General features: G+C 40.6%; 1 protein-coding gene across 3 annotated transcripts in view; it reads right to left on the bottom strand.

Moving 5' to 3' along the window:
- Positions 1-730, bottom strand: part of LOC121356235 (oncostatin-M-specific receptor subunit beta-like) — a 31,794-nt gene extending 31,064 nt beyond the window's left edge. Inside the window, exons 1-2 of one of the 3 annotated variants that reach the window (XM_041472467.1) lie at positions 591-656; positions 146-206 (exon numbers count right to left, since the gene is read on the bottom strand). The gene's annotated coding sequence lies outside the window, so the exon portion shown is untranslated. Of the gene's footprint in view, positions 1-145; positions 207-590 lie in introns of all 3 variants that reach the window. The other 2 variants (XM_041472447.1, XM_041472457.1) reach the window with 2 other exon arrangements.
- Positions 731-13,580: the final 12,850 nt, after the last annotated feature.

Raw genomic sequence — 13,580 nt, 5'->3', positions numbered from 1 at the left:
CCAGATTTAAAGGTCTGAGCTCACATTTCTGAGCAAGTCAACACCTTCTTGAAGCAGTGGCCACAGGCGATGTTGAAACCAAACCTGAATCACCCCTGGCAGATGCAGCATGCTCATCACACGAGCTATTTTACCCACTACCCACCCAGGTAATTTTTGCTCAAGTCAAATCAGCAGCTTTTATGCTGTAGCTAAGCAGTGGCATCCTGAAAGCAGAGGAGAGTAGACGGTCATGAGGGGCCTTAAATTCATGGGTATGAGATGATGCTGGCGGCTTCCCGGAGGACGGAGATGCTGTACGAGGCGCTGCTCCAGCCCTCCCGCACCACCGTACCGAAGGGTGCTTGCAAAACACGGGAGAACGAGCGGGCAAAGGGTGGAGAGGGCATCATAACTGCTAAAATTCAAAGTAAAAACTCCACAGCGCTCTTCAAAACAAGTGCCGGAGTGGAGAGGGGGGTGTTCCTCAGCGGGGCAGACTGAGCTCCCCTCAGCGAGGGCGGACGGGACGCCCGCGGACGGAGAGGAGAAGAAGGGGTCACTGAAGGAACGGGGAGCTGCCGTGACGGGGAGACTCCGGCATCACTCACCTGCAGCCGCCGGGAGTTCCCTCACGGCCGGGTCAGCGGAGTCCCCGCATGTCGGAACGCGCCGGCCCCGCCGGTCAGTGCCGGGAAGCGGCTCGGCCGCCCCGCCCCGGGCAGGGCGGCGACTCCTCCCACCTCGAGGAGCTGGGTGAGCCGCTTCTCGGAACTTTCTCCCCCGCTCCGGGAAGCGTGGCTCGTTCCCTTGGCTGCGCTCCCAAAGACAGAACGCGGGCCGCCCCCTCCTCGAGGCGCCTCAGGGCCGCAGCGTCCGCAGTGAGCCGAGCAGGGACAGGCGGACGGGCAGGGGTAGCCCGAGAGGGACAGAGAACAGACACGTTCCGATCTGCCCAGTCCCCAGCGGGCAGGAGTGATGTCCCCAAGCCGCCTTCACCTCTGGTGCCCTGTCCCCAGGGTCCCTGTGTCTCCGGGAGCAGGGACGGGCGCTCTGGCCGGCAAGGCGGACGGGGTGAGGAGGCGCCCGCAGCGGGGCTCAGGGCCAGTCTGGGGCAGTGCCACGTTACCGCAGGCAGCTGTCTGAGGAAATCCCTCGCAGAAACCGCGTCAACTAAGGCTACGGATCACAAAGCAAACTGTTAATTCCCAAAAAAATCACATAAAACATGGAGGGAGACCAGGAGTTGACCATGTTTCTGTTGTGGGTGCCCTTATGACTGGCCTCATTCAGAGAGGTATAGTATGCCAAAAGCTGCCTGGCTACATCTTCTGATGTAACTGTGAGAAAGTTTTGTTTAAGGTTGTTGCTTATCCTTTCCAGCACATTCATGGTGAAGGTTTTTTTCAGTTTGTAAAATTTCTTCATAAACGAGGTTTTCTGTCTGTTCTTGAAGCTTGGTTGCTTTTCATCAGGGAGATGTGATCTGCAAAGTTTACAGCCTTATAGGCTATCTTATTTTTGTTCCTCATGATATATAGTTTGCCCTTTTTTTTGTACTAGCATAGTGTGCCGATACACACTTTTTGAAGTGTGGTCCACTTTAGCACCTTGATTCTTCTCTTCTGAACTGCTGTCTCACCATTTGTTCCCTGCCTCGTTGTATTTCAGGGATGTATCATACTTCCCTCTGCCAAGTAACATCCTGTTCCTTAGTCAGGAGTTCCATTTTCTTACCATGCTTTTGCTTTTCAGTCAAGCAAATAATTTCTAGTCAAAGGATAGTTTACTCTTCAGAACTGTATTCTGAATAGTTGCATCTATTTCTTCCACACAGTTCATGTGCATGTTTTGTGAGTCATATAAACTGAACTTTTCACAGAGGGTCACTCATTTTTCATTGCCTGCCTGTGGTCTGGAGACATCACAGCTGGACATTTGCTGTTTTTTCAGAATTCAGACCTGACATAAAAGGTCATCTAACTGCTAAGTTTTGCTGAACATGTAAATCACAGATGTCTACAGTTAGATGCCAAAATTTTAGCTTTTCTTTTTTTCTTATGTTCGTTAACAAGTCTCTGCAATATGCTAGTAAGTTCTTTCTTCTAATGTTTCTAGACAGCATAGTTAGTAAAGCTTTCTGGAAATCTATCAATTGCATGTTTAAAGTAGATTGTTAATTATATATAATAAATAAAATGTGGGGTAGAAAATCTTTGCACATACTGTATTAAAGATAATAACTCATTTTTGTGCTTTGTGCACTCTCATCTGTGTTTGAAAATATTTGTTCTTTTCGGTCTGTAGTGGAGATACCTTTTAAAATCTATCAATATATTTAACATTTTCTGAGTAATTTCAACCCTGATGTGACAGGGGTTGAAAAATGCTCTATTGCCTCTATGTTTGGGTAGCAGCAACAGTCTCTGATTATGCTTTTACTGATCCATATGATCCATAAGTTCCAGAATGAACAATGTATTAGCTTATCTTGTGAATGCTTCCTTATGAACATATGAATTCACTGCTATTTAGAAATAATTCTCAAGATACTAATTAGAACCAAAAAGACCCTAAAGAGTTATTGAATAATGTCTGTAATGAATTTCATGCCTGGTCAGAAAGTGTTTCAAAAAGCAAGTTGTCAAGTTCCTGATACTTGAGCAGGAAAAACTGAAATACAAAGAGAAGAACAAAGGTAAATCTACAAAATAGCCTGGAAGCTCAATGTTTCAAATGTCACAGAATCGAGAGAATTTAAAATCCCAAATCAGGTACCAAACTTCTCTGTATACACCAGCTTATAGCAGTGTCGTTTGGAAAGGACCTAGAAGGCATCCAATCCAACCTGGCACTCTCTGTGTCTGTAAGAACAGCTCTGAGTTTCACCTCACTTTCCTGGGTGTTTTGTTGGCTGTGTACATATATCCAAAGCCCACCTCTGGCATGACGCACCTGCTGGACCTTGATCCAGACTGCTATGAAAGTCTGCCATCTGTAGAAGTTTTGAGAGTAGACATGAGATTGTTGATGTTCAAGGATTTCACAGAAGAAGTACCAGCATGAAAAGGTGTAAAATCATAAAGATAACCTGGGGAAGCCTGGTCAAGCTAGACAGTCAGTTGGGGACTAGCTGTAAGCCCTTGTGTTTTAAGTGTCAAAAGAAGACTGCAAGTTAAAAATGCTGGGATTCCTCTCCAGAGAGCCGTGGGAACTGACCCTTACCCTTTTGGCTCATGCCTGCCTGCTCAGCAAAGACTTCTTGAGTAGCTTAATATGAGTGGTGAGTATAGTAATGCTTTGTCTAGCAGCTTATTAAACTCTAGCTAGCTCTTCTCTCTGTCAGCCTATAACTAACTGCTTTATTTAAAATTATGTGTATTCTTCTTGCAGAGTCTCTGTGCCTGGCTAAAATGCCTAAACAAGCTGACCAAGTGTGACAAACATACTCAACTCTTTAACCAAACTAAGGGTAGCTATTACAGGCTCCAAAGAAGGCAAAGAACTAGGGCATTACCAGAGCAAGAACTTCTCTAGTTCCAGTCCATTATATAAAAATGTAAAATAGGTGAGCATTGATGCATATGAGCTTGGCTCACTGATCATGTAAATAACACAGGAGTAGCAGGTAGCTTTTCTAGGATTCATTTATCAGGGAACAAAGAAAGTTGTGGGTGCAAGGAATCTCACGCATATGTTTCCCATTGTATGTAATTTGACTACAAGGAAACCACTTTATTCCAGAAATATGTCAGCCTAAATGAGCATTTTTCAAGCTCTCTGTGCTAAGCTGCTGTTTGCATGGGATCTCGCCTTGAGCCGGGACACCTCTTGAGTTTGCCCTTCAAAGCAGAGAGACATCCCACCAAAAGCAGATGCTCAGTAACTGACAGATACCATGCATAATCTGGTATTATAATGCATGAAGTTTTTTGTATTGGTAGCTTTGAATCATTATTATATCCTTTTTGAAATAATACAGTGAACCTCGCTATTGAATGTTGCTATAAAAGTTGCACTTTTACAACATATCTCAATAAACTGACTTTTGCTGATACCTTTGGTGGTAATTCTTTATTTTTCATATTTGAGTGTCAGCTGTTCCTTAAATAAAATATTTCCTCTTTTATATGTCAAGTGTTTGTAGCTTCTTGGTATCAAAAACTAATTCTTCTCTCTCTCGGTCTGTATTACACAATGTTCTTGTAATGCTGCATAACCTACTTGCATAATTTGCAAAATCTACCACTGAAGTTGGTATATTAATAATTTCTACCCATATGTTACACAATGTAGTAAATCTGCCCCTTATGAGTAATAAAAAGGTAATTTTCTTATTTCTCCACCCTTCAGGAAGAAAGTAAGCCATTGGAACAATGCTATCTATGTTAACAGGACCATTTCAAAGGAAAACAAAAAAAATCTGCAAACATATGGTACAAAACACAGTTCCCTTTGTCAGGCAATGAATCAAAGACTTGAAACAAGAAAAATTTAATGTTAGTTTAATGTTCCTCGTTAACCAGTGTAATGACTTTACTGTGTTGTTTAAAGTAAAGCAGAAATATTTGTATTTCAAGAGTTTCTGATTCCAGTTAATTAGTGATCATATGCATGAGCTTCTGCACAGTTTAGTAGAGGTGTTGATTCTCTTATTAAAATCTAGTAATTTATATGAAAAATCTGAAAGTTCTTTCGGTTGCAAATTAATATTCAAAATAGTGTGCAAGATGTCATCTTTAGCCCCAAAGCAGGATGAATCCCACCTGATTCTCAGGTTTTTTTTTTTTCTTAAAGTCTCCTGTTCCCAGAAGTTCCACTGCCCTCAAAGACAGCCTCTGGCTCAGACCTCACTATAATGATAAAAAGTTCTCTTTTTCGAAAAGGCTTATTAGGTCTTTATACCCACTGTTCTGTGTGTGCAAACTAATAGAGACCAAGTTATTATTTCCTGTTCTGCAGCAGCCTTTGAAGCATTGAAGATTAATAATAGGACCCCCTCAGGCCTCTCTAGGTTAAACAAACTAAATTCTTTCCATGATTTACAGAATGTTGATTGTGTTCAGTGCTATTCACATGTCTCTTGAGTCCAGTTTCAAAGAAGAATTGATGGACACAGCACTCCTTTTAACAGGAGCCTTATTAACACTGTATTTACTCACAGGTGACACTTCTGTTCCTACCTGTCTCTATGTTTGCTGTTTCCTCAGAAGCAGAATGTTGTTTATTTAAGATCTACCTGTGATGTTCCGTAAGTCACAGATCATTTTGTCTTACCAACTCTTTCCTGGTTTTATTATTTCTGCTTAACACTACAGCATTGCTCTTTCCCTTTTGACACACCATTTCTTTAACTTGTCAAGATGCTTTTGAATCTTAATCCTGTTTTCTGATGTGATTGTGATCCATTTGGAAATCCTGGGCATTTTCTGTTTTATCAGACACATTGTTGGCTGTGTGTCTGATAAAACAGCCCAGACAGGTGTTTTGAACTCCACTAATGCTTCTTTTTTGCTGAAAGCCCACTGCTAAGTGCTTTCTGACTGCACAGTGGCAACTTCCAAACCCAAAGTAAAGCAAACCACTGTTTTCCATAAACAGTGTTCTTCATAACATGATTTCATTTCTACCCAGAAACAATTTATATTTGGTCAGAAGTTGCAGAAGTACTCTACAGAGTGAAAGAGTTCAGAGAAATGTTATTAAGCTGAACTGCACTGAATAATTTCAGATGTATATTTTAGAGCATCCAGAATGCTAAGAGGTTTTCATAAATATTCATGGAGTTTCTCTGGAAGTAATTTTGGTCATTCCACAGCTGCAGAGGAGCTGTTGAAACTGTACAACCATGTTGCATAGGCATAGTACTCTTTCTCAATAGGCCTCTCAGCTTGGAGTTAAGCTAGGATTCTTCAGTGCCAATCTGAATTGTCTCCCAAAATGTAAGAGGCAGGAACAGTCTAATTGTTTGCACTTGTTTTGTAGGTGAGTCCTGAGTGCCATACACAGATAAGGTTTGAGCTTTTTATAGGCGTTTCCATTGTGGTTGTGGTAGGTCACTGTAAAGGGCAAAACCTGATCTTGTATCGAATTGCAGTTTGTTGTACACAAACTTGTGTGGTTGCAGTAACAGTCTCTCCTCCAGACATACCTTTTTGATCAAGTAATAATTGTAGTTCCTGGCAAGAGATGGTGCGGGTGTTATATATCGATCATCCGATATGATCTTAACTAATAAGAAACAAGTGTAGGTTTGTTCTAAATAATTAAAATCACAATAGCGTAAATAAGTTATGGGGTTAATGAAGAAGAAATTATCAGTTATTTGCCTTTAAATAATAATTACCCAATAATCCCTGTAGTAAATGATTGCTATTTAGATGAAAAAGCAGTGAAATGTAAGAAGTAACAACACTAGAATTAATAAGTAACTTCAAGTGTCTTTTTATCGATATACATTTTTTATATTGTACTAAATTTTGTCAGGTTATTATTTGCCTTTTTTCACAAAGTCTGGTTTTGTGGTGGACATTGAGATATATGAAGTTCACTTATTCTGTAGAACCTCTGTATTTTATTTTCTTCCAAATGTCAAGTGCAGCTTTGTTATGCTGAAATATTTAAACCCAGCTCAAAAACTTTAAAAAAATTCACTATAATTTTTTTTTCTGTAGTCCTTCACCCACAATGTCATATAAGCCAAATTTATGTACATCAAATTAATAGCAATCTCTAATATTTTTCCCTGCCTAACTTACTTGGAAACTAAAACTATGAAAATTTTGTAGTGTTATTAGAAATGCAGTTGGATTCTGCAGTGCAAGATAATAGATTCATTACTAACTAATTTAGACACTTATTTGCCACTGAGATTGTTTGTGGTTTAGAAAACAGTGCCTTCCAAGAATATTTAAAAGTCCTAGGTTCTCCTCTGAGTAGATAAATTGCAGCCTAATCATGTCCCAGATCTATTCTGTCCCACTGGATTGGATGAGGCACAAGCAGCCTGTCTCTCCAGGTCACATGCTTCTGTGTCTTTCTGAAGAGTTGACAGCTTTAAATGGAGGGCAGTGGCTGTATCCATTTACACTACTGTTAAATCTCTGTCTTTAGTCATTCCTTGGGGTCATTCCAAGCATGTATTTGATCTTCTTCCAACTGAAGAGGGAATTGAATCCTTCTCTTTGCTGTCAGCTTGAGCACTCTGGTCAGTAGGCTATTACAAAAGGGCTGCATGCCTTCACATTTTAAAAGATCATCAGCATCTTCATATGAAGAACAAGCATGCATCATGCAATAGTCATACTCTGAGAATGAGCTTCCTGGGAATCCCCACACCTACCTTTTGACCCTAAAAGCATTTTTGCAGGCTACATGCTCCTCACTGCAACGATTCTGTACACATGAAGTCTAGTTCCTCAAGGAATTTGAGTGTAGAGATGCCAAGTGTATTCAGACTTTCAGGTTAATGGTTAGCTAGATGGGATTCCAGAAAGCAAATTAGCTTCTGCCTAAGCGCCTCGATGTGTAATTATGTTTCCTGACTCATCAGAAACATGCACTCTCTGCGTGTTGAGGGGCCCAAACTAATTCAGTCTTATTTTCAGATCCGTTTCCTCGGGAGAAGCTCTCTGCTACCATCCTGTGGTAGTCTAGAGGAAGAGACAACAAAAGCAAACATTCTCGGTTCACATCGAAGTCAAGGGTTAAAATTCATTCCGTTCTTGGACTAATAAAACATGGAGAATGTGATGTAACATTTCAGGAGAGAAGAGTAAACAGCATGGTGTGGTAGAACAAAATGGTTGCCCACTTTTCTGTAATGAGACTGCGTGGTCAAATATGGTTTATGCATATTTGTTTTGTTATTGGATTTGTAGGGTTTTTTTCCGTGACATAATTTGCTAGGATGAAAAAGGAGCACAGTATTTTTCTATGTGTGATCAGAATATTATTTATAGCAGTAGCAGGGCTACTTGATGACCCTTATGGTTATGTTAGACAGCAGTTATTCAGGACATATATACAGTACATTACATATCAGTGTCCAGAAAAAAACTGCCTTTTTTGAGTGGATAATGGGGTTGGGCTTATTCAAAAGGAGGAGAAGAAGGTTGTCTGTAGATTTTTGCTGTTCTATGGACCCTCACACTGTTGTAAGAACAGATTTGCCTGGTATCTGATGGAGAAATCATGCAAATGCAGCATTCCTGTTGGAGTTAACAGCTAGCAGGAGATGACACAAAGACACTTTTCTCCCAGAATCCCAGTGGTGGCACAGGACTAGGCTAAAACCATTCCTGAGTTCTGGAACACTGAAATCCACTGACAAAACGATGGAATACAGGCAACCACTGAGACCGAGGCAAAGGACTGTTTTCCACAGGGTGAGTGTAGAAAGTGAGGCTTGCTACAACAAAATGGTTGTTTCCATAGATGCTCCACTTTCTCCAATTAATACTATGCTATTCTAACTCACAGCACAATTATTTGCTTTACACACAGTTTCAAGGTATGTCTACTGTAGATCACATCAAAAAATCTGAATTAGTTGAATGGGCTGAAATTGAATGGACTGCTGCAACTAGATAGTTTCAGACTTCTTATCTAGTTATTTAAAATGAGCAGGGGGATTTCCAATCAAGCATTGGAGACACTGGGACAGCTCTAAACAAGTGTCCGGTTTTCCATTAAATACATCCACTAGAAACTGCAAAGTCATTTGGACTGGAGTTTAAGAAAACAAACAGGCCTGCAAGAAACAACTGAGTTTTTCAACTGAATGAATGACTGACAGTAACATCTTGAAATGGTAGTGCTACATTTATATGCCTGTTTGTCAGTTCACAATAGTCAATAAAATTAATTAGAAAAGGACTTTTTAAGCCCATTGGTGATGCAAATGAAAAAGAAAAGGTCTGTTTTGTTCCATGTATTGGCTTTGAATTGCTGTATTCTTGTTCCTGAAAGTCTTGTGCAGTAGAGTCTGTGGAAAGTGGAGTCAAGCTCCAAAAGACGATGTAGGCTTTCTCAGATGTAACTCGGGATGCCTCAGCAACAATTGGGATCTTTTCTTTATACATTGTTGAAACATCTTGGATGAAAAATCTACTGCATTTTTTGGAAAAATAAAAGAGCTGGGTGTCATGTGGATGTGCCAGAAGTAGAAATTCATGTTCCTACCACTGAGAATTAATTAGTTATCTTTTTCCCCTTTCTCCAAAATGTAGAGTCTGGCTTAGGATGTGTGAAATTTAAAGAAATTGGAGGGTAGAAATCTTGTAATTTTAACTACATTTGTGTCATATACTGTATCTTGAAAAGCTGAGATGCCTAGATTTAAATTATATGCCATAAATAATGTTATTACTTGCTTAAACTTGGCTGTGCATTTAGTGAATTAATAGGTAATTAATCAATTAGAAATAAATAATAAATTCACAAGAGAAGATGGTATAGTGTGAATGCACAATGAATGTATAAAAGGCTGGCTACATTATTTAAAGAAAATTACGGCTTTGATTCCTTGGATGCTTAGGCTCAGTGGATTGATGAAATTTAGTGCAGTGTTTCCTATCTGCTAGACTGAGTAAAAGAATCTGTGGTGAGGCCAGTGTTGTGTTGTGTTGTGTTGTGTTGTGTTGCACAGTGCATTAGGCGAGGCTGAGGAAGTCTGGCTTGTGGGGCCATTAGAAGCACATCCTGGATTAGTGGACTGAGAGCACCAAGCAATCATTCCTGAGTGTGGGATGGCAGGAGCTGGGAGCACGGTGGCTGATAGTGCCAGTTAATGACAATTAAGTGGGGAGGAGGCAGACTCGTATTAGAGCTGCTCTCAAGTGTTGTGTGCACCAGGGGATTGTGCGCATTCCGACAGCAGCTGTTCCAGTCCTAAAGTGGTATCAGCAAGCCTCTGCTGGAGACAGAACTTCTTCGTGATATAACGGGAGCCAGCAGTTTAGCACCACGCAGCCGCTCACCCATTCTCCCTCCTGGTGGAACGGGAGGGAGAATCAAAAGTAAAATTCTTAGGTTGAGGTAAGGAAAGTTTAGTAATTGGAATGCAAATTGAAAAGTAAAAAGTATAAATAAGAAAGGGAAGAAACAAAATTCAAGCAAAACCAATTGATGCACAGTTGAGTTACCCCCTTCTGAGCAATGCCAGACCCAGTTCTTGCGCCCTGATCAGCCCTGCTTCCAGGTAATTCCCCAGTTTATACACTGGGGATGGTGTTCTATGCTGTGGAATATCCCTCTGACCAGTCCAGGTCACCTGTTCTGGCTGTGCTCCCTCCTAACTTTTTTTATGTACCTGTTCAGTGACAGAGTATGAGACACAAAAAAGAGTCATTGAATTAGGACAAACACTAGTTGGCAGAAATCAAAATATTAGTGTGTTATCAGTATGATTCTCATACTGAATCCAAAACACATTATACCAGCTATGGAGAAGAAATTAACTGTATCCCAGACAAAACCAGAACAAAAAAAGTTCTGTTTTCTTCACACTGTTTCCCTGAGAAAACGAATTGCTGCCAGCCAGTGGCTTTTCTGATGACATAGATAGTGTTTGCATAGGGTGTAGGTCCCACACAAAGTTGCACTTGTGCAGCTTAGCAATATGATGTTTTTTTCTCTGATGACAGATATATAGAGGTTTGCAGATCATGTCTTTTTCTAAAAAAGATTTTCTGATTTAGCTATAAAGCCTTTAGAGATGAGAAACACAAGCTGCAAAATACCACTGTCGTACGAGGGCGTTTTACCCATGGAAGTACTCCACTGTGTACTCAGTGTATTTAAATCCACTTCTTGATTGATACACATTGTTCCATGACAACGGATTCCAGGGGAAAATGTCCTCCAGACAAGGCTAGATGGCGCAGTAGGTCAATGCATTGAAGTTTTAAGGTCTGCAAATTCCTGTAAATTTCCACAGCCTCCTATGTTTATAGACATATTGGTGCATTGATTAATGTAGAAGAATCTCATTACCTTTTGTGGCTTTTCTGAACCGTTATTTTTCATACTCATCCAAGTAAAATCCGTAGAGAAGAAGGTATCCAAGGTATCCAGGAATCCAAGGTACTTTCTGGACAAAACAACATAAATACTTTCCTCATTTTTTGTACCTTGCCTTCCAAGCAGAAGTATAGTTGAGGGCAAACAGAGTCTGGCTGCTTCTAATTTGGGAAAATTAGAGTTTATTTCATTCTTACTGCCCTCTTGAATACCGCGGTAGTGTGTTTATAGATGTTTTGTATACCAATAAACCACAGTCTCCAAATACTTACCAAACATTAAAGAAATCTTCAGTGTCAGCTGTTTCCTCTATGGAAAAGAAAATATTTTTCAAAATACATTATTAGTGTGTCCTCAGTACTTCTGTCTACCATGAAAAAGAAACCTGAATCTAGTAGTGAAAAAATTCTATTTTGCTTTGAAAACCTCAGGAGAACTAGCTGTACAGTTTTGTGAAGCTACTCAGTGAGCATTAAATCGAATATTTTATAGTTGCCAAATAGGTTGCAGTTGCAGCAAACTTCCAGTTTCTCACATACAGAATATTGTTTACATAAAAAGTTCAAGATAAGTGTCCATCTCATGCCTTTTTATTTGTAAAAGATATCTAAGTCATTATTAGTGAGTTATTTATATTATTTAGAAAAGTTCAGGAGAAGAGTTATTAATATTTCAGCAGCAGTATGTGGCATTTTAAATAACGCCTATTATCAAAAAGCTTGAGGGTAACAGTCAGATGGTTAATGTACTGAGCATTTAGCATCTGCTCCTTTGAGGTGTCAAGTGCCTTTGCAAGGCACTGAGTGCACTCAAATTACATTAAACTAATGAGGGAACTCACTTCCTTACAGGAGATTCTCAGCCATTGGCAGGATAAAGCTATTATCATGTGGGCTGTAATGGATAGTAGGAAAAAGCCTTTTTTTTTTTTTTTTTTTAATGTGCATGTAGCTTTCTACTCCTGAAATGGCTTGTGGAAGTTACAAATGCCCTGTAAACACCAGTGTGAAAGCTGAGTGCCTGCAAGCAAAGTATCTTCTGTCTGCTCTGAGACACAGGGTAAGCACAAAAGCAAAAAGACAGCAGAGGGAAATTGAAGAGAGCAAGAAGCCACGAAAACCTTTAGGTGGTAGATTTTAAACCCTTCGCTGCAGTCTTTTTCCACAGCATAGTGTGCAGCTCCAGACATCTCTGTGCAGTGTGGCCACTCCTTTGCGTGCAGGCACATGGTGGGAGCTCTCTGCTGCCAGCCTCTGCCCCGAGACAGAAGCGCAGTTGCTCAACAGCCTAACTGCACAAATCCCAGGAATCACACATTCGCAGCTCATATTCCTCACTTTTTCCAGGATAATCTGCTTGTCCTGTCATGTGGTTGAGGTGGATCACTTTGTGAGGGTTTCTACTCTTTAAATAGCTGTGCCAGCTGCTTGTGATATTTTCGATGGCTACAACAATGATTTTGGAAGGTTTAGACCAGAAAGAAAGTAACATCTCTATTCCATAGGAAAGCAACAGCAACTGAAAGAATCTGTGAAGGTTTAAAGAAGTGTGAACCAAGGTGATGCTGCTTTAGAACAGCAAACACCTTCTATTTAAGTAGGAGCATTTTTATTGAGGCAGTGTCTATACACTTCATACAGTGTAATCGTAAGAGATACATGCAGCACTCTGCAGGAAGAAATACTCTGGAGTTTGAGTGGCACCCTGGTGAAAGAGCCAGCAATAGGTGAGTGTTTAAATTATTGAGGAAATTCTCTCCTGAAGCCTCCATCTCTTCTATGCCAGGTTCTACACACATATTGGACAAAATAAATGTAAATTCCAAATAGTTGAGGAAATTTGAAATAAAAGACAGATGATGCTTATATGCAGAGAGGGAATGACAAACAATATTTTTCATGTGATAAGTAGTGATAGCAGAATTATATGATACTCCAGCTATGGTTGAAATTTATGATATGGTTGAAATTTATGATATTGAGTGTGAAGTTGCTCTGGGGAAGCAAACAGAGAACACGAGTTTGTCAAGCTATTGAAACATGGGGTCCATTCTAAGTCCTGTCACCATGGCTGGGGTGGAACACGCTGCTGAGAATTCTCAGCTCCTCTCTGTGGGAGAAAGTAAGCCAGCAAGGATTTCTGAAGCTGGCACTTCAGAATCAGTGAGATAAGGTAGAACCCAGCTTAGCCCAAAACACAGAGAGAATTGTGGGTCTTCTAGGGAGCTAATCTCATCTTTTTAGGACAATGTTCTTGCTCTACTCAGATCTCAGAGGGATATGGTGAGTGCCTTGTGATTCTTAGCCCTCTGGTTTAAGGGTCAGCAAGGGTGTCTGTGCTTGGGTTAGTTCATGAAAGGCCTTGAAAGATGAAGAAGGGACGTCAGCAAAGTGGTACTGAAAAGAAGATAACCAGTCAAAATGCTGGCAATAATATACTGGGCAGATGAGCAGGTCAATCTGGACGAGGCCAGGGAGGAAAGTTTCTTAGGTGCTGACATGAGACTCAGCAGTCTTTTTAGAGGAGTTTTAGTTGGCTGTAGCTGTTTTAGTTACCAGATAGAAGAGCCTAAGCTGTAG

The sequence above is a fragment of the Pyrgilauda ruficollis genome, unplaced genomic scaffold (genome assembly GCF_017590135.1).
Source record: "Pyrgilauda ruficollis isolate IOZ18807 unplaced genomic scaffold, ASM1759013v1 scaffold108, whole genome shotgun sequence".
Taxonomy (NCBI): Eukaryota; Metazoa; Chordata; class Aves; order Passeriformes; family Passeridae; genus Pyrgilauda; species Pyrgilauda ruficollis.
Note: the sequence above shows the minus strand (reverse complement) of the source record. Positions and strands in the feature narration are given on the sequence as shown.